Here is a 22,192-nt window from a genome sequence, read left to right on the forward strand (position 1 = left end):
TCACTCCACACAGAGCTTCTCCTTCGTATCTAGCTGTGCCGTGAGTTTGTCGTCCTCCTATTGGTGGATTTTAGACAAGCGTCGTAGCAGCGCTCACACACCGAGACTTTAATCACTAATTTCTCACACTGACACATACTTTGTCGGCCATCTTTGTTCGCAGTGGCACTAATTTAGCTGCTGGTGAGCTGCTGATCTCTCCTCATGACCAAATGATTCTTTTCCAGTTCCAGTGTCTTTTGCTTTACATAAAATTGTGTAGATTAAACACTAATCAGGTCCTCAGTTTAACAGAAACGAAAAGAGTTGGATCTTAAAAACAGATGCTGCTGTTCATGCTGTTAGTTTAAAGCCTCGTCTGTATCACATGTCTTTACCAAACCATATTTTGATGTTAATTTGATCCCAAAACTGACAAATAAGGAAAAGTGAAGACTGAAGCTCTGATCATCCAGATGTAGAGTTCTATTAAAGCTTTAGGACAGAAACGATGAGAAAAAAAACTGTTTTATGTACATTTTCATCACAGCAACATTGAGAACATGGCAGTGGAGCTCCAACACCTCCTACATCCCTGTATGACCCTCTGAGGGAACATTTAAAACATCTTACAACAAAGTGTTTTCCAGTTAAAATGCTTACAGGTAGAACCATTTTTTGAGGGGAGAGCTTGACAGAGAAAGTTAGACAGAAAACCCTGAAGGAACCCTTTTTTGGGGAAAGCTTGAATGCCATTTATTTTGGGATGAATGTTTTATCCTGTTTGTGGTTAAGTTTGGAGATAGACTTATAGAAAAAAATCGAAAACCCTTAAGAGAACCCTGTAGACCTTACAGCAGAGTAAAGAGAGAAATCTTTTTTTTTAGTCTAAGAACCCTAACTTATCCAGTAAACCCTTAAGGAACCCTTGAAGAAACTTTCTTTTTTCTAAGAGGAGTTTGGAGTTTACACACTTCAAATTATTGCTCATTATTTTCTGTTTAATATCTAGAACCTAGATCAGGTTCTCAATAGAACTCTTTTTTTTTGGAAGTTAAGAACCATTAGTTATCCAATGAAACCTTACACAACTGTTGAACTTTTATTTCAACTTTTATTCAAGTTTTTTAATATCTAGAATCTGTCAGGAGTTTATCATTTAGCTTGATACATTCTTTGTGAAAAGGGTTCTTTGAGGATTCTTTGGATAATTAAGGGTTCTCCCAGAGGGAACCCTTGCGTGGGAAGTGTAGCATGAAACAGGAACCTACAGCTTCAGCCTGTCATGTATTAATAACATGGAAAATTCTGCCAGTGCTTTAAGAATGTCTTTTAATGAAAGAAACATTTTCCCGTCTTTGAGCTGTGTGGGGAAAATCGCAAAAAAGACACAGAAAGAGTTCTCCTTAAAGCTGATGATGTCACTGAGAGAGACATTCTCGAACATGTCTGAATTAAATTTTATATTATAAAGGAATAAAAGTCGAGGATGATGAGGCTTTGAGACAGTCTGAGACGTTCCCCTGAGAACGACCTCTTTGGCTTCTACTTCTCCTTTCCTTCTTATGTCTACACTTAAAACTCGCTGTTATAGATGAGTAATTCTAACAGCACATGAAGCGAGCACTTTAACAAGGTCAGGAAGGAAAATCGGCGGTGGTGGATCGGTGTGTTTACAGCTGCAGCGTGTGTGTCATTGTTACAGACGGTATTTATCTAAACAGTTGAACACTTACAGCACACAAGCACTCAGAGATCTGTGAGCTCATTTAGTAAGTGTGTGTGTGTGTGTGTGTGTGTGTGTGAAAGACATTTCTGGACTACAGGAATAAGGCGGGCATCAGAGAAAGAAGATTTTCCCCAAACATGGTGGAATATCAATCAAGGAGTTGTTTATAATGTAAGTGAGTCACTCATAAAGTCATTTATGAATCACATGAGAAGCAGTTTACAAATGTTATTAAATTACCTATGGAGTCATTTACAAAAGTGAGCGAATCACGTGAGGAGCCATTTACAAATGAATTACACAAGGAGTTGTTTGCAAATGGAAGTGAATCACTCGAAGATTCATTTACTGATGAAGTGACAAAGATCTGGTGTTTGGTGTTAATTTGGATGGTGTTTGGTGTTTGTTTGGATGGTGTTTGGTGTTAATTTGGATGGTGTTGGTGTTTGGTGTTAATTTGGATGGTGTTGGTGTTAATTTGGATGGTGTTGGTGTTTGTTTGGATGGTGTTTGGTGTTAATTTGGATGGTGTTGGTGTAAATTTGGATGGTGTTTGGTGTTAATTTGGATGGTGTTTGGTGTTTGTTTGGATGGTGTTTGGTGTTAATTTGGATGGTGTTGGTGTTTGTTTGGATGGTGTTGGTGTTTGTTTGGATGGTGTTTGGTGTTAATTTGGATGGTGTTTGGTGTTTGTTTGGATGGTGTTTGGTGTTAGTTTGGATGGTGTTTGGTGTTTGTTTGGATGGTGTTTGGTGTTAATTTGGATGGTGTTGGTGTTTGTTTGGATGGTGTTGGTGTTTGTTTGGATGGTGTTTGGTGTTAATTTGGATGGTGTTTGGTGTTTGTTTGGATGGTGTTGGTGTTTGTTTGGATGGTGTTTGGTGTTAATTTGGATGGTGTTTGGTGTTAATTTGGATGGTGTTTGGTGTTTGTTTGGATGGTGTTTGGTGTTAATTTGGATGGTGTTGGTGTTTGTTTGGATGGTGTTGGTGTTTGTTTGGATGGTGTTTGGTGTTAATTTGGATGGTGTTTGGTGTTTGTTTGGATGGTGTTGGTGTTTGTTTGGATGGTGTTGGTGTTTGTTTGGATGGTGTTTGGTGTTAATTTGGATGGTGTTTGGTGTTTGTTTGGATGGTGTTTGGTGTTAATTTGGATGGTGTTGGTGTTTGTTTGGATGGTGTTTGGTGTTAATTCGGATGGTGTTTGGTGTTAGTTTGGATGGTGTTTGGTGTTAGTTTGGATGGTGTTTGGTGTTAATTTGGATGGTGTTGGTGTTTGTTTGGATGGTGTTTGGTGTTAGTTTGGATGGTGTTTGGTGTTAATTTGGATGGTGTTTGGTGTTAATTTGGATGGTGTTGGTGTTAGTTTGGATGGTGTTTGGTGTTAATTTGGATGGTGTTTGGTGTTAATTTGGATGGTGTTGGTGTTTGTTTGGATGGTGTTGGTGTTAATTTGGATGGTGTTTGGTGTTAGTTTGGATGGTGTTTGGTGTTAGTTTGGATGGTGTTTGGTGTTTGGATGGTGTTGGTGTTTGTTTGGATGGTGTTGGTGTTAATTTGGATGGTGTTGGTGTTTGTTTGGATGGTGTTTGGTGTTAGTTTGGATGGTGTTGGTGTTAATTCGGATGGTGTTGGTGTTTGTTTGGATGGTGTTTGGTGTTTGTTTGGATGGTGTTTGGTGTTAATTTGGATGGTGTTGGTGTTAATTCGGATGGTGTTTGGTGTTTGTTTGGATGGTGTTTGGTGTTTGTTTGGATGGTGTTGGTGTTTGTTTGGATGGTGTTGGTGTTAATTTGGATGGTGTTGGTGTTAATTTGGATGGTGTTTGGTGTTTGTTTGGATGGTGTTGGTGTTTGTTTGGATGGTGTTTGGTGTTAATTTGGATGGTGTTTGGTGTTTGTTTGGATGGTGTTTGGTGTTTGTTTGGATGGTGTTTGGTGTTTGTTTGGATGGTGTTAATTTGGATGGTGTTTGGTGTTTGTTTGGATGGTGTTTGGTGTTTGTTTGGATGGTGTTTGGTGTTTGTTTGGATGGTGTTGGTGTTTGTTTGGATGGTGTTTGGTGTTAATTTGGATGGTGTTTGGTGTTTGTTTGGATGGTGTTGGTGTTTGTTTGGATGGTGTTTGGTGTTTGTTTGGATGGTGTTTGGTGTTTGTTTGATGCTAATATGATGCTCCGGTTTCTGTTGATCAGGTCAGGTCCGTGTGCTTCGGAGGTTTGAAGCGGTTTCATTTACAGTCTGTATTTATTACAGGTTCAGGAGGTTAAATACAGCAGAGGCGGCTGATTGGTCTTTACTTTTGTGTTTTATTTTAATAGTGATGGGAACTCTGGCACTTTTCAGTGTGTCAGATCATTTGGTTCACCAATAAAAGTTGATTCTCTTTTAACTCCCAAATGGCTGATTGCCATGTTGTGCTAAATTAAACAAAGAGCACAATATTTTGAGCGTGAGAGTGGGTTTTGTGAATAAATGATGATGATGATGATGATGATGATGTGAGAGACGTTGCAGGTTTCAGTGCTTTATCTAATCAGAAACAGGGCAGAAGGAGACGCTCGTGTTTTATTTGGTTCAATCAACAACAGCAACATCATACGTTACCGTGAGCCTTATCATGATAAAAACGTTTACTGATGATGATTGAATTCATGCTAACAAACAGCTCAGATGTTGAAAAGCAGTTTCCATGGAAACGGTTTGATTCAATTACACTGCAACAGTAACAGCTTTACCTACACAAAACGAGTCAGCTCTCCAACTCGTTTAACCGACTCACAAACGACTCCTTCACAAACGACCCATCACTAATTTCCAGATGTTCTGTCTTGCTCTCAGTCTGTCCGCATTCTGGAGTGTCTTTCAAATTCTTTGTATTTACTCAGGCAGAACACGGGGACGTATCCGTCTGTTATATATTACTCTTTCCCATCGCCCGCTTTTCTGAGACGCGTAACCACTGAGACGTGACGAAACTATCCATCTGTTTTATGTGTGTATGTGACTTGCCGAGGAACATTCCAGTGAATCATTTCTTCATCCATTTTCAAACATTTCATGTTAAACCTGTAAAATGTGTTCAACACCAACAATACGAAAACACAAAGTGATGGTGCAAAGACAAACACAGCTAACAGTTTGTCTTCTATTACCGATTTTGTTTTATTGACTGTGGTATAAAATCTCCGGAGAGCACATGCTGCTGTTGTGATTTCTGATTGCTCAGAAACCCACAAGCACTTCTCACTGGACCATTTATGGATCCTCGATGGGAAAGACTGGAAATGTCCTCACTACACAGTCAGATCCAGTGCTCTAATCATTACATCGTACTTCCTCCATGTTTATAGACTTTCCTCTGTCTTTATTGGGTATTTCTAATCCATCATTCTGTATCGATTCCATTGTTCTTCTGTTCTTCATCACGGCAATTCATCACCTGCTGTCTAACCCTGTTCTTTACCCTCAGGGGAAAAGTTCCTCCTGGAATTGCACCATGTAGGAAATTGAATTGCCTTGTTCAGAAAAAAAAAGAGGAAACTAAAGGATGGAGATTCCAGAAAACAACCTACTTCTCCTGGGAAGTAGGTGATGAAGGTGATGAATTGCAAGGATGAACAACGGAAGATCTAATCAATATCTAGTAAAGGCTTATTACTACAAGATGAGTCCAAAACTCATTTGAGGGTTACTGATATCCACATTATGGAAGACAACAGGTTTGAAAGGCAAGTAGACTAGGAAATCCATGTAAACATGGAACAAACCATCTCTGAATAGAAGGGGAGATCTACGACACCACCAGCCACCTAATGCACTCTTCCAACCTGAAGCGTTCCTTAGTTTCACCCTCCAAGAACCTTTAAAACATCTATTAACATCCAGACATGTTTATCCCAGTGCAAAATCACAGCTCTAGAACTTAGGGTTAGGGTTAAGAAGAACTTGTGAAGAACCTCAGACGCACACACCTCCTCATTATCCAGCTATTCACCTTACAGTATGATTAGGCTCTATAAAAACATTTCTATCCTAAAGGGTTCTTCAGGTTGTCCCTGTGGAGGAACTCCTAAAGGTTCCATGTAGAAACACACAACAGAGAGTTTTGTTTTTACAGAAGGTTCCATATAAACTTCTTAAGAATTCTAGAACCATGAATCATGCAAAAAAAAAACTTAAAGAACTTGCATGGTTCTAGCTTTCAAAATGAGTTCTACTTTTTCTAAAGGAGGTTTGTTTTTTAGCCTTGTAAAGGAGTTCCCTTAAGGAACTTTGTATGGTAAATTGTTCTAGCTTGGCAAGTGAGGTCTACTTTCATGTAGAACTGCTTTAGGATCCTAGAACTATTAACCATACAGAGAACCCTTAAGGAACTTCAATAATATTATGTTCTTATACATGATAATGTAGTATATAATAATTAATACTTTTGAGACACTGCATAATTGTACAGACTGATACTGACTGAAAACCATACATTAGAGAAAGAAAGAGCAAAGGAAGGAAAGAAAGACAGAGAATGTGAGGGAGAAAGCTAGGAGAACTCTGGAGGAACCAATGGAGGAACTGTTATTTTTTTCAACAATGAAAGCCTGAGTGCCATTTCTTTAGAGATGATGGTGTTTTCTCGTGTTTGAAAGAAAGGATAGACTTTTAGAAAAAAAAAAGAGTTAAATCTAGTTCCCTGAAGAGACCCAAAAACAGTTCATGTAGAACCCTACAACCCCCTTATTAGAGAGGGATCTCAGTAGAACCATTTTCAGAAGCTAAGACTCTTAACTCCACAGGAACTCCTTGAAGAACCCTTTTAAATCACAGTTTTTCTTAAGAGTTTACACTTTAGCATTCTAAAAGGCTCTTCAGTTTGGTTCTAATGGAGAACCCATAAAGATTCTTTGTTTCTTTCCTTTTCAGGAAACTTCCCATGTAGAAGCTCTTTTGAAGCATGTTTCCTACAGTGTAGCTTAAAATCTGAGACGGTTAGTTTATTTAGTTTATTTAGTTTATTTAGTTAATTTTGATAGTTATTTATTTTATTTTCACCCTGAAGCCACTTTTTCTAATAGAATTCCTTCCATCCACATTTCAGTACCCCAGCAGTAAAATGATATACCTGGGTTCTGTTTTATGTTCTGACCTTTGCTTTTCACTGACACAATGATTCAGCGTTTAACTGGGCTTTAAAAATAAAAGGTTATAACTTTATTGAACGACTTTCCCTCTGAAATCACTTCAGACCACAAAATAACGAGGTGAGAGCACCGTACGCTTTACCCACATAAAGAACCGGTCCAAATCGTAGAAGTGTTCTAGCAGCTCATAAAGACATTTACAGAATCTCACCACGGCTGAACAAAAGAAGAATTTGTGGCTTTGTGTAGCAGAGATTTAGTGACAGTCCATCCAAAATTATCCTCATAAATGAGGCCAAAGCATGAATAAAATAGAGATTTGGAGCTGAGATGGTGTTTTTCTCAAATGAAGAACTCATTCAGTTGCACCAGATGAAGAGAAAGGTTGATTAATGGCGTTATGTGCACTGTTTATTGTTCTCTCCTCATTTCTCTGCTGATATCAGGAGCTTTGGTTCTCTCTGGAGCAATACGACATACATGCAAACCTTCAGTCACAGAGAGCCAATCACATCACAGCCACGCTGTAGCCAATCACATCACAGCCACGCTGTAGCCAATCACATCACAGCCACGCTATAACCAATCACATCACAGCCACGCTGTAGCCAATCACATCACAGCCACGCTGTAGCCAATCACATCACAGCCACGCTATAACCAATCACATCGCAGCCACGCTGTAGCCAATCACATCGCAGCCACACTGTAGCCAATCACATCACAGCCACGCTATAACCAATCACATCGCAGCCACGCTGTAGCCAATCACATCGCAGCCACACTGTAGCCAATCACATCGCAGCCACGCTGTAGCCAATCACATCGCAGCCACGCTGTAGCCAATCACATCGCAGCCACGCTGTAGCCAATCACATTGCAGCCACGCTGTAGCCAATCACATCACAGCCACGCTGTAGCCAATCACATCACAGCCACGCTATAACCAATCACATCGCAGCCACGCTGTAGCCAATCACATCACAGCCACGCTGTAGCCAATCACATCGCAGCCACGCTGTAGCCAATCACATCACAGCCACGCTGTAGCCAATCACATCACAGCCACGCTGTAGCCAATCACATCACAGCCACGCTGTAGCCAATCACATCACAGCCACGCTGTAGCCAGTCACATCACAGCCACGCTGTAGCCAATCATATCACAGCCACTCTGTAGCCAGTCACATCGCAGCCACACTGTAGCCAATCACATCACAGCCACGCTGTAGCCAATCACATCACAGCCACACTGTAGCCAATCACATCACAGCCACACTGTAGCCAATCACATCACAGCCACGCTGTAGCCAATCACATCACAGCCACACTGTAGCCAATCACATCACAGCCACGCTGTAGCCAATCACATCACAGCCACGCTGTAGCCAATCACATCACAGCCACTCTGTAGTCACATGGCGTGTCAGTACTCAGCTTCACACTCCTTACAGAAACACTACTGACACAGCTACAGAATAAAATCCAGAGTAAAGTACTGTTCCCTGTTTAGTGCACTACATGTCCATTAGAGAGGCATTTGGGCTTTAGCCTTTGAATTAGTATTGATCTAATGTCTCATTCACACTCTCCTACACACACACACACACACACACACTCTCCTACACACACACACACACACTCTCCTACACACACACACACACACACACACACACACACACACACACACTGTACTATTCTCTCTGTGTCCATCCAGTGTCAAGTCTCACGGCAGAGACCATCAACTCACATCCTATCTCTCTCTCTCTCTGTCTGTCTGTCCATCTCTTTCTCTCTCTGTCTCTAATTAAAGAGGTCCTTCAGCTTCATTAGCTGGCAGAACTGCTGAAGAAATTTACACTTCAAACAGAGAGAGAGAGAGACAGAAGGAGATGGAGAGAGAGACAGAGAGAGAGAGAGACAGAGAGAGAGAGAGAGAGAGAGAGAACATGCAGGACATTATAGAATGTAAGAATGATGCAGTACAGATGTTGAATATCTGCAGTTCCAGGTGTTTGCTCCTGTGGTGGTCATGTTCCACTGACAGGGCTGACGGGTGCCAATACTTTGTGCAACATAACAAATGGGCTACAGTCAGTAATTACACAACTACAGAGTGACCAGAGCATTTACACACCCATAGGAACAGCAGCTCAACATCTCATTACACCCAAACAACGTCAGGTCATTTGTTAAGCTTCGTACGATCACCACATTACTGACATCACTAACAGCATCACCGGTTGTTGCCTTGGTAACGACTCACTAGTGTGGAACATGAAACTCGTCTGCACTTTAGTCTTTAGAGCCCTGTGGAATGAATATGAAGGGATTCACACACACACACACACACACACAGAAAGAGCGCTCCTCCTGTAGTCGTGACTGATTTGCCATTTCCTTGGTGCTTTAGAGGCTCTTTATTCTCCATCCAAAAAGTGTGTGTATTTGTGTGTGAGAGAGAGAGAGAGAGAGAGAGAGAGAGAGAGACGCTAGCATGCCTGTCTGCGTGTGTTTTGGAGGGTGGCAGCATTCTGAAAGAGCGTTAGACCATATGTTAACCCGACTGCAAAACCTGGCCAGATTTTCTCTCTTTCTGTCTCTCTCCTTCTGTGTGTGTGTGTGTGTGTGTGTGTGTGTGTGTCTGTGTGTAGTCACTTCACTTTGGCCAATTACTATCAGCAATATGTCTCCTACTTCCTGCTCCCCTGACAGGGCAATTACAGCTCAAAAAGTGACAACCCACACACACACACACACACACACACACACACACACACACACACACACACATACACACACACATGGGTCAACATCTCAGTGTTCTTATTCCCAGGTCCAGATTTTTTTGAGTCAGTGGGTGGGGCATAAGGTCATGATATCAGCCAATCACAAGCTTGTGACATCATCACCAGGTGCATGAAGCTGTTGGCTGAAATGTCACTCGCAGCAGGTGACGTTAATTAATCAGAAAGTCTTTAATGAATTATTTCTCACTTGTAGCAAAGAAATATTCTCAAAGTGAATTTTTTAACTTTCGCTTCATCTCGAGCGTGTGTGTGTGTGTGTGTGTACGTAAACGAGTGTGGAAGCTTCTGCACGCGCTCTGTTTCTCCACTCATTTTATTCAGGTTTTTCTTTAATGTGTCCCTCGTGTGGAGCGCAGAGCCGCGGCGCAGCGACGAAAACTGCTCTCGACCTTTCACTACAATCCTGTGGACATCAAAACATTTTAAAAGCAGAAAATGTGGACGCAACCTCGTCGATACATCACATCCTGAGAGTGTGAGTGAGAAGTTCATTATTTCATTTAAATGATTTCTCTTTTTTGGTCTAAAAACAATAAATAATAAAAATAAAACTAGAAGGAAAATGGGAGGAGAAAAACTATTGTCATGCAGATTACGCTGATTAGATTTCATTTTGAATCAATGAAAGTTTCAGAAACTGAAACATAAACAACAGAAAATCACTTGGAGGAAAATTAATGACATTCATTTTTAAAATATTTTTTACATTTTTTACTTAGTCTTAAAATAGTTCATTAAATTTCGTTTAAGCTGTTTTAATCGTTTTATAATAGTCAGATTTTATGTCTGTTTGGATTTTATAGATTTACAACAGTAACCTTCTAAATGATTCCAGTATACTGTATCTCTCTCTCTCTATCTCTTCTATCTCTATCTCTCTCTCTCTCTCTATCTCTATCTCTATCTCTCTCTCTCTCTCTATCTCTATCTCTCTCTCTCACACACACACACACCTCTCTCTCTCTCTCTCTCTATCTCTATCTCTCTCTCTCTCTCTCACACACACACACACCTCTCTCTCTCTCTCTCTCTCTCTCTCTATCTCTATCTCTCTCTCTCTCTCTCACACACACACACACCTCTCTCTCTCTCTCTCTCTCTCTATCTCTCTCTCTCTCTCTCACACACACACACACCTCTCTCTCTCTCTCTCTCTATCTCTATCTCTCTCTCTCTCTCTCACACACACACACCTCTCTCTCTCTCTCTCTCTCTCACACACACACACACCTCTCTCTCTCTTACTCTATCTCTATCTCTCTCTCTCTCTCACACACACACACCTCTCTCTCTCTCTCTCTCTCTCTCTCTCTCGCACACACACACACACACACACACACCTCTCTCTCTCTCTCTCTCTCTCTCTATCTCTCTCTCGCTCTCTCTCTATCTATCTATCTAAACATTAGCTAAGCCAACTAGCTACTTAGGCACTCTGCTAATGTTAGCGTTAGCTCTCTGAGTCATTATTTCTGTGAAGCAAGATGGAGTGTAGATTGAAAAATATCATTTAATAAAAAGCTCAGCTTTAACGTCACGCAAAGACGTCAGTTTCCCACGATGCATAAACACACACACACACACACACACACACACACACACACACAGAGGACAGTGTAATAGGTTATCGTGTGAATGACTCATGTGAAAAGTGTAATTGGAGATGTGTTCATTAATTCCGCCTCACTCTCTCTCTTTCCCTCTCTCTCTCTCTCTCCCTCTCTCTCCCCTCTCTCTCTCTCTCTCTCTCTCCCTCCTCTCTCTCTCTCTCTCCCTCTCTCTCTCTCTCTCTCTCCCTCCCTCTCTCTCTCCAACTCTCTCTCTCTCTCCCTATCTCTCTCTCTCTCTCTCTCTCTCTCTCTCCCCGGCTGTCTGTCTGACTGCAGTTCATTTAAAACCTGCGCAGACAGACAGCGGTGTTGCTAAGGAACCGCTTGCATGGCTACAGAATCCACCCGATAAAAATAAGCATGGTTTTTGACCTGCGATGGAGAGATGTGACGGAGGACTGGAGGCCTGGGAGAATTAAGATGGAGGTTAACAAAAAAGGATGAGGAGAATATCAAACAGAGGAAAGAAATGAGAGCGAGACAGGACGACAGAGAGACAGACAGAGAGACAGACAGAACACAAGGCCAGAAAAACAGTCCCTTTTATTGTACGTGTGTTTGTGTGTCTTGAGATAAAGAACATCTAATTCTATCAACCGCAGAGAGACAGATCCGATCTTTAATCCGTCTGATGCTGTGATACGAGTCGATGGCCGCGTAGCAACTGCTGCTGTTGTCACTTGTGGGCGTGGCCTATCCAGCGTTTTTTTTTTAGTTCTCATTAGAAACAGTAAGCGAACTATTTAAACGCAAATTAAATAACGCAGTAATCAGTGTGAAAATCGAATCAGTCTTGTGATGTCACAGCGTCAAATCTCATTTACGTAGAATTGAGAAAATCTCCAGTAAAATGTTGCTGAAACTGCGACTCCGTGTCACAAGACCAATCCAGTCTGACTCTGAGACACGTCTGATCTCTCCCTAATCCAGGAAAACAGGACTCATCTAGTCCACTCTAGTCTGACATAAAGGTATAAAAACAATCCAATCTAATCAGAACCACATGAATGATCCGATCTACCCCAGAGACGCAAAAGCAGTCCAATTTCACCAATTCTGTCTAACCTTCAGAGACCAGACTGATCTGATCCAACCATGGTGCAGTCAGATCCAGTAAGAAAGAGATGATTTGATCTTGTGTAGAGTGACATAAACAATCCACTCTGTCTAATCCAGGGAGATTGGTCCAATCTGGTCCAATCCAGAGAGATTTATTTCAGTCCAATCTAGAGACTCATCCTGGTTGACCCACTCTGACCCAATCATGACACATCTGATCCAGTCCAAACCCGAGAGAAAGCATCAATCCAATCCACTTCTACCAATTCTGTCTAATCAAGAGAGACCGCACCTCTCTAGTCTGACTCAAAAATACAGCATAACAAGAGCAACAGCACAACCAGGTCCAATCTGGTCTCACCCGGAGAGACACAGATACATCCTGGTCCAAAACAAAGAGAAACAACCAGTCTAGTCTGATCCAGAAAAAGAGGACTGATCTGATTAGAGAGACAATAGCAATCTGATCAAACCAGTGATGTATAACTCAGAGACACAGATCTAGTCTGATCAAAAAAAGACCTAACCCATCAATGATCCAGAGAGACAGGACAGATCTGATCCAAAATAGAAAGACAAGACCAATCTGATTTTATCTAACCTGGCAAGATTGGACAAGTCTGATCTGCCCTATAGGTAACAATAACTAAATCCTAATAACTTGATCCAATTCAGAAAAAAATGATCAGATTGGACAAAAAAAGTAACAGACTCATCCAATTTTATTGTCTGACTCAGAGACACTGATCTATTCTGATCTGATGCAGAGAGACAGGTCCAATCCAATCCAAGAGAAACAGCATTCTGTTCCAATCTGACCCAGAAAGACAACACACTCCTCTACCATCTAACTCAGAGACACTGGTCTAATCTGAACTGATGCAGAGAGAAACAACCAATCAAATCTACTCAAGAAAGAGGAGCAGTGTGATCTGATCCACTCCTCAGAGACAAATCCAGTCTGATGTCATATATCTGACTCTCTGAGAGATCAGACTCCGGTAAGCGTCTCTCCTCACTGCTGTATAATGTGGAGGATTTCAGAAGCAGAATTCTGGAGGTAGAAACTTTCCAGAGAGCTAAGCATGACATGGGGTCAAAGGTCAAAGTCAGTCTGATAATGAGCTTATGGCTGTTTAACTAACGCGAGACACTTTTTGTGGATTTGTGTGAAACGTCACGATGCAGAATGACAAACAAAAAAATTCTTTTCAGTAACAGCACATGGAGTTTTCTCAGTTTAACAATAAAAACACAGAGAAGAGATACTTTAACCAGCTGAAGTGAAAAACCTCTTCACTGGAGACAGAAATCAAATCCGTTAAGTCAAAAATCAAACATTATTTTCACATTCAAGCATTAGTTTTTAGTAAGTATGCAAATTTACACATATTTAATTCGATTAAGCCTGATTTGCATAAATTAATGTCTTTTTTGCAAAAAATTTTTTGATTTTAAAATCATTTTAGAAATTAAACCTGACATCTGCTTTAAAACACTTCTTAGTTCATTCAGTGTGTGAAAAGTCTGAAAGAAGAAGTGTGAAAGAACGAGTAATTATTAACATTTTTTTTCTTACAGTCACACACACACGCGCACACACACACACACGCACATACACACACACACACTGACTGCTGAGATGAAGTCTTTTGCAGCATTATGTCCCAAAATCCTCTTAAGAAACCCAAATCTCCTCATTACCAAGACCTCAGGAATTACGGGAGAGAGGGAGTGAAGAACGAAGGACAGAAAATTACCACTACACGTGTGTGTGTGTGTGTGTGTGTGTATAGTAAGTGAGATTAGGAGGTAATCAGGCATGGAGCAGGTGTAGCAGGGGGAATAGTAATTGGTCTCCACTCTCCACTGTATCTCTCTCTCTCTCACACACACACACACACACACACATATGCATCCGTTTTGGATGAGAATGCTGTTTTGGAATCTGTTATCTGACCTGCTCACCTGCGTGACCTCAGTGTGACCTCAGTGCTCCTGTGTAACTAACACACCTGAGCTTGTCATGTGTCCGTCATCACGTTCACCCGATGCATCAGATCACACTGTTCATCACGACACACTGTTTAGCATAAAATATTAGTGTTAAATTCTCTAGCCTAGCTCTAACCTAGAAAGCTAGCATGGATGTTAATTAGCCATGGACACATGATACACAGAACAGCGTGTTTCTTTCTAATTCCATCATCAGACGCATTAACTGGTGTAAATATTGTTCCACCTGCTGCTCTGAAGCTGTTCTGAATGATTTAATCTCCTGAATGAATTATTAAGTGTTCAGGTTTGTTTCTGCACTACATTTAAATGTGACAGGTGTTCACCAGACTGAGGTCACATCCACACTTCAGTAATAAAGAGAAAACGGAGTAATCTATATTCCCTGAAGGGAAAACCACAAAGTGACGGAGCGAGGGAGGAAAGATTAAAGTTTTAAATAAGATAAATATTTAACAAGATTAATGATTGAAGTGATGTGAAGAAAAAAATGAGCATGAGTCCTGACAATCAGCTGTGTGGAGTTATTCAGTGTCTCAGATGAAAAAAAAAAAACATGTTCATGAATAATACACGTTACGAACAGTGTAAAGCGAGAGTGGCGTTAATGCTGTCAGCTCAGTAACATGATGAAGCTTGCTTTTATTTTCCTTTACTTTAATGACCAGGAGACACTGCAGCGTACTCAATAACCTCACGCGCCAAAACAGCGAAATATAAACAACACCTGTTCCTGTGACGCAGTTTCTAATCGTTTGCCTGGAGTTTCTTGCCAGTGTCGGTGTTTAAACTATACCGTCTTTTCTGTTTTCATCAACAATTTTGTGCTATTGTTTTCTTTTGTTGTATTATTAACTTTGTATTTTTAACTTTAGAGGTGTGCAGAAAGTTTGTTTTAGTAACCTAATGAACAGAAAATGAAATCATACTGAATGCACAGCCAGCACCGTTGATCTGAAGCTAGGACTGTTGAATATTATCTGTTGAATATTATATCTCTTATGTCTAAAGCGCTTATTGTTAATGAAACTATTACTGATCAGGAGTTTGATGTACTGTGTTTAACAGAAACGTGGATTAAACCTAATGAGTTTGTAGCATTAAATGAAGCTAGTCCTCCCGGGTACAGGCACATACATCAGCCCCGTCTAACTGGCAGAGGAGGAGGCGTCGCAGTCATTTATAATGATAATCAAGGCATCACACAAAAACCTAGTCATAAATTCAACACATTCTTTATACCAACATAACATACGTAGCCACTAAAATTAAGTCTACCCAGTCGATTCCACTAATTATTATTTACAGACCTCCGGGGCCATATTCTGAATTCCTGTGTGAATTTGTGGATTTCATCTCTAACCTGGTTGTTTTTTAGACAAAAGACAACAGCGGTCTCAGTGTCTCTGAGAACAGCGGTTGTGTCCATTCTTGACTCAGTAGGGGTTAATCAGAATGTAATAGGACACACTCATAGTGGTGGTCTCACTCTTAATCTAATACTAACTTCTAATTAAATATAGAAAATATAGTCTTATTTCTGCATGTATTTGAAGAAACAGATACTACCAGAAGTTAAAAAAAAATCAATTCTTCCCTTAGCATTGGCTATGTACCTAAATTTTTTAAACTAGCTATTATCAAACCCCTTGATTAAAAAACCTGACCTTGACCCCTGTCAATTGTCCAACTATGGGCCAATATCAAACCTCCCCTTTATAAGATCGTAGAAAAGGTTGTAGCACAGCAGCTATGCTCACACTTACATAGGAATGACATTCATGAAATGTATCAGTCAGGATTTAGGCTTCATCATAGCACAGAGACAGCGCTGGTTAAAGTGGTAAATGACCGAATACTGGCCTCTGATCAGGGTTGTGTCTCCTTGCTTGTGCTGCTTGACCTTAGTGCAGCTTTTGATACCATTGATCATGCTGTTCTCCTCAATAGACCAGAAAATGTAGTAGGCATTAAGGGAACAGCCCTTTCCTGGCTCAGGTCTTATTTGACTGATCGTTATCAGTTTGTAAACGTAAACGGTGACTTCTCTACACTCACACTTTACTACTCACTAAAGTAAAGTTTGGTGTCCCGCAAGGCTCTGTTTTAGGCCCACTGCTCTTTTCTTTATATATGCTGCCTCTGGGCAAAATTATCCGTAAACATGGTATTAGCTTCCACTGTTACGCTGATGACACACAGTTGTATGTTTCAGCAAAGCCAGATGACACACACCAGCTTAATAAAGTTGAGGAATGTGTAAAAGACATTAGAAACTGGATGTTTATTAACTTCCTTTTACTTAATTCTGACAAGACAGAAGTACTTGTACTAGGACCACATGCAGCTAGAAGTAAGCTTTCTGATTACATAATAACTCTGGATGGCCTTTCTGTTTCATCATGTGCAGCAGTAAAAGACCTTGGTGTGATTATCGACTCTGGTCTTTCTTTTGAAGCTCATGTAGATAATATTACTAGGATCGCTTTCTTTCATCTCATAAATATTGCTAAGATAAGAAATATATTGTCACTACACGATGCTTTTGTTACCTCTAGGTTGGATTATTGTAATGCCTTACTGTCTGGATGTTCCAGTAGGAGCATAAACAAGCTCCAGTTAGTCCAGAATGCAGCAGCGAGAGTCCTTACTAGAACTATGTCCTTACTAGAAGATATGACCACATCACTCCATTATCCCATTATGTATTATGACCATTATATATTATATATATATTATATATATTAATACCCATAATTTATTATGACTATTATCCACACTGCACTGGCTCCCAATCACATTTTGTATTGATTATAAAATACTACTCTTGACCTATAAAGCACTAAATGGTCTCACTCCACAGTACCTTAGTGAACTTCTGGTCTTTTATGATCCATTTTGATCAAAAGGTGCAGGCTATTTGTTGGTACCTTGAATAGTGAAGGCTACAGCTGGGGGTAGAGCTTTCTCTTACAAAGCCCCACAGTTATGGAACAGCCTTCCACTTAGTGTTCGGGGCTCAGACACAGTCTCAGTGTTTAAGTCTAGGCTGAAAACATATTTGTTTAGTCAAGCCTTTAGTGAATAGTTTTCTGAGGTACAGGAGCAGATCTGGAGGGTTCACAGGCATAGAGTGTTGTGGTGAACTGGGATGTTTGGATGCTGTCGCCCCCCCACTCTCACACGTTCACTCAGGTGTGTTGGTGGAGTGTCTGGCTGCCTTATGTCCCAGGACTCCCTCATGTCTGTGTTAGCTTCTGGCTCTCCCTTTTAGTTACACTGTAGTAGCTAGTCTTGCTGGAGTCCCTGTTTGCACTCTGCACACAATGTACATTGTCCTTAACCATTATGGTACAAAAAGCATACAATATCTCCCTCTCTCTCTCTCTCTCTCTCTCTCTCTCTCTCCTGCCTGATCCATCCTGATGCCCTACTTCTGGTTGAAGTTCTTATCACTTGGAAACCACTTACTGCTGCTGAGGATGGACCAACACGGACAGCATAAAGATCAATGCGATTACTGTGGATGGTAGCACTTAGAAACCATGAAGATGACTCAGGACTGCAATTGCTATGAAAAGTTTTGCACTCAAGTCTCCATCAATGAACAGTTAATAACTTCAACACAATAGACTTCATGTAAAACTATAATGAATTCAGAAATGACTCTGATGCTCATATTCATAAGTTGCTCATAAGTTCCTGGTTACACAGTTCTCTCTTTTGACTCTATGGTACACAGCTATAGAAGAGAATGATTTATAATCGCACTATCGGGTGTCACCCAGATGAGGATGGGTTCTCTTTAGAGTCTGGTTCCTCTCAAGCTTTCTTCCTCATCTCGTCTCAGGGAGTTTTTCCTCACCACCGTCACCTCTGACTCGCTCATTAGGGATAAATTCATACATTTAAAATTTATATCTGGAATTTACATGTTTCTGTTTTGTGACAATGTCTGTTGTTAAGAGTGCTATACAAATGAATTGAATTAAAGCAGAATTCGCTTTATCATGGGTAATAAAGGGTTTTGCTCTCCTCAGGAATCATTTTATTCACCCATCAGCATCCCAAACACAGAATACTACATCTCATAAACCCACTGCAGCAGTTACAGAGAGAAAGTGGCTGCACAAAACAGAACCCCATCTATATCTATTTCAAAAAAGGAAACCTATTTCAACCCTCCACATATCCCCACTAGAGTGGTTGTAGAGAGGACCTGGCAACCCGAGCCCCGAGTCCCACCTCATAAACCCAGTAAAATTACAGCTTTTAAAAGTAATGCTACTTGAGAGACACTTGTTCTTTATCATAGTTATGGTGATGAGGTTTTTATGAATAATAACACACACACACACACACACACACACGCTGTGTCAGTTCTCCCACTGCAGTTTTACAAATTTTCAGGGAATTTGTCTGTATCACACCTCACACAGAAGAACACACCTCTGTGCTAATTCCAATCTCACATGGTGGCTGGAAACCCCATGTCCACCAATGTGTGTGTGTGTGTGTGTGTGTGTGTGAGCTGTAAAATGTGCCGTGACTCCCTGGATCCTGCAGGGTTCAGTAATATAAAAGCTAATGAGATTAGCATGGCGCTAATGCGGATGAGCTAGCGGGGAGGTTAACGCATATAACAACTCCTCCATATTGATTCTCAGACAGGGCTAAAGAGCCGCCGCATTAACCACCGACGAGTGGTGCATTCTGGGAAACAGCGCTGAGAATATTCGATCCCGTTTCAATTTATTATCATGATTCCAATGCATGTGCTCGGCTCCTGGCAGGAATTCTTATTCCGTTTAATCAAATTCTCCTCAGCACTGGAGAGAAATAAAGGCCTGCTGGGAAACGGGAAGATTAACACTGTGTGGGCATAGAGGAGAGAGAGAGAGAGAGAGAGAGAGAGAGAGGAATTCAGAGTAGGCAGATGAAGGCAGAGAGAGAGATAAGAGGAGAGAGACAGGAGGATGGAGACTGAGGAACCATTTAAGTCATAATTAAAGTCAGCTGCTGATTGGTTTATAAAATGGCACATCCCAGACTGTACCATTGATCTGATGAAGAATTTCATCCTCAGCATGAACGTCCAACAACTTCTTCAGCATAAACACACTCGGCAAAAATGTACTTGGGATAAACGCAACTGGGATAAACACACTCGGGATAAACACACATGGGATAAATGTACTCGGAATAAACACACATGGGATAAACTCACTCGGAATAAACACATGTCGGATAAATGCACTCGGAAAAACCCTCAACTCCAAACTAGAACGCTTTTTGGACTAAAATTGAGTGTCGCTACATTTAAGAAACAGCAGCTAAATATCTACCTGCACCAAAATGACTACACCTGGCCACGCCCACTTCTCACCAACAACATGAGAGAGAGAGAGAGAGGGAGGGAGGGGGAGGGGGAGGGGGAGGGGGAGAGAGAAAAACAGAGAGAAAGAGAGGGGGAGAGAGAGAGGGAGAGGGTGAGAGAGAGAAAGACAGAGAGCGAGACAGAGAGGGAGAGAGAGAGAGAGAAAGACAGAGAGAGAGAGGGAGAGAGAGAGAGAGGGAGAGAGAGAGAAAGACACAGAGAGAGAGAGAGGGAGAGAGAGAAAGACAGAGAGAGAGAGAGAGGGAGAGAGAGAAAGACAGAGAGAGAGAGACAGAGAGGGAGAGGGGGAGAGAGAGAAAGACAGAGAGAGAGACACACACAGAGAGAGAGTGTGAGAGAGAGAGAAAGACAGAGAGAGAAAGACAGAGAGGGAGACAGAGAGGGAGAGGGGGAGAGAGAGAAAGACAGAGAGAGAGACACACAGAGAGAGAGAGTGTGAGAGAGAGAGAAAGACAGAGAGAGAAAGACAGAGAGAGAGAGGGAGAGGGGAGAGAGAGAAAGACAGAGAGAGAGGGAGAGGGGGAGAGAGAGAAAGACAGAGAGGGAGAGGGGGAGAGAGAGAGAAAGACAGAGAGAGAGAGGGAGAGGGGGAGAGAGAGAAAGACAGAGAGGGAGAGGGGGAGAGAGAAAGACAGAGAGAGAGAGGGAGAGGGGGAGAGAGAAAGACAGCTTCATTGTATTTCATTAAAACAGAAATATAGTACATGGAGTTCATTCAAAAAATAATAAGGGGATGAAGTGTGTAATTAAAATAAATCATATAACGTGTGAGTGTTACAGTGAGGTGTAATTCTCCATCATCCTACTGGAGCAGCTGAGTGTGTGTGTGTGTGTGTGTGTGAGATGATATCATAACACTCTTCCAGAACCTTCTTTTTGATCCTCTCCTCACACACACACACACACACACACACACACACACACAGAAGGAGGGGAAGTTGTTGGCTGGAGGCGATGCTTCTTATCATGAACAGAGCAGTGTTTATCACCTGTTTACATGGAAAACAAACACACACACACACACACACACACACAGAGGGGAAGTCACGACACTCTTCCCACCCACCTACACACACACTGAGTGCACCTTACTAACCAGGATCAACATGGTCATCACACACACACACACACACACACACTCACCTGCTCCACATTCGCCTGTTCTCTGTGAGCATCACTTTTTAGTCCCTTAGGATGTTCTGGAACTTTAGGAACCGGTGGAGAACCGAGCAGCTACACGAACTCTCCACTGAACTGTCCAGCTGTGACCAAGAACCTGAAACAGAGCGAGAGATTCAAATAACAACCATTAATACGTCTCACAGTGTGTGTGTGTGTGTGTGTGTGTGTGTGTGTGTGTGTGTGCACTGTTCAGCTTCCAGCTCTAAGGTTTATTTAATAGCTTAAATTGAATTTTAATTTTAATTTCAATACTTGATATTATTTCATTTTTTGTTTCACAGTGATAATATCTGACTGCTGAGCTAGCTGGATATTTACTGATTTATCTTTCTGTACATTAATGATGAGCTCACACTTTCTAATTAACACACACCTACATGCACTTTAGAATTCATTTCCATTTTAAATAGACAATTAATTTAAGAGTTTAGGGATTAGGGATTAGGGTTTAGGGATTAGGAATTAAGGTTTAGAGATTAGGGTTTAGGGATAAAGGTTTAGGGATTAGGGTTTAGGGATTAGGGATTAGGGTTTAGGGATTAAGGTTTAGGGATTAGGGTTTAGGGATTAGGGATTAAGGTTTAGGGATTAGGGATTAGGGATTAGGGATTAGGGTTTAGGGATTAGGGTTTAGGGATTAAGGTTTAGGGATTAAGGTTTAGGGATTAGGGATTAGGGATTAAGGTTTAGGGATTAGGGATTAGGGATTAGGGTTTAGGGATTAGGGATTAGGGATTAGGGTTTAGGGATTAGGGTTTAGGGATTAAGGTTTAGGGATTAGGGATTAGGGATTAAGGTTTAGGGATTAGGGATTAGGGTTTAGGGATTAGGGATTAGGGTTTAGGGATTAAGGTTTAGGGATTAAGGTTTATGGTTATAGTTTAAGAAAAATTGTTAAAGACACGTGATTAGGATTTTAAAAATAGGGTTTAGTTTTATGAGCATAAACTCTTCATGCAAGAACTGAGCAGTGGATGATGCAAGACTACAGTAACACACACACACACACACACACACAGTGTCCACTCATTCCCCAGTGTGTGTTTATACACACATTCAGCTATAAAAGCGTCGCCTACACACACTTTCCATATGCTGCATCGGAACATATATACACACACACACACACACGCACACACACACAATGCACCACCTACTGTTATTAAGGTGTGTGTGTGTGTGTTCTCACGGTACTGTACCTTTGCTTATATAAATATACATACACCGACTCCATCCGGATAGAACAAATATAGAACACATGTAAACCATCTCTCTCT

General features: G+C 41.2%; 1 protein-coding gene across 2 annotated transcripts in view; it reads right to left on the reverse strand.

Annotated features, from left to right (window-relative positions):
• Positions 1-22,192, reverse strand: part of elfn2a (extracellular leucine-rich repeat and fibronectin type III domain containing 2a) — a 74,904-nt gene that overhangs the window by 32,118 nt on the left and 20,594 nt on the right. For both annotated transcript variants that reach the window (XM_026910444.3, XM_026910443.3), the window contains exon 2: positions 20,877-21,009. The gene's annotated coding sequence lies outside the window, so the exon portion shown is untranslated. The remainder of the gene's footprint in view (positions 1-20,876; positions 21,010-22,192) is intronic.

This window comes from Pangasianodon hypophthalmus, chromosome 25, assembly GCF_027358585.1.
Source record: "Pangasianodon hypophthalmus isolate fPanHyp1 chromosome 25, fPanHyp1.pri, whole genome shotgun sequence".
NCBI classification, from domain to species: Eukaryota; Metazoa; Chordata; class Actinopteri; order Siluriformes; family Pangasiidae; genus Pangasianodon; species Pangasianodon hypophthalmus.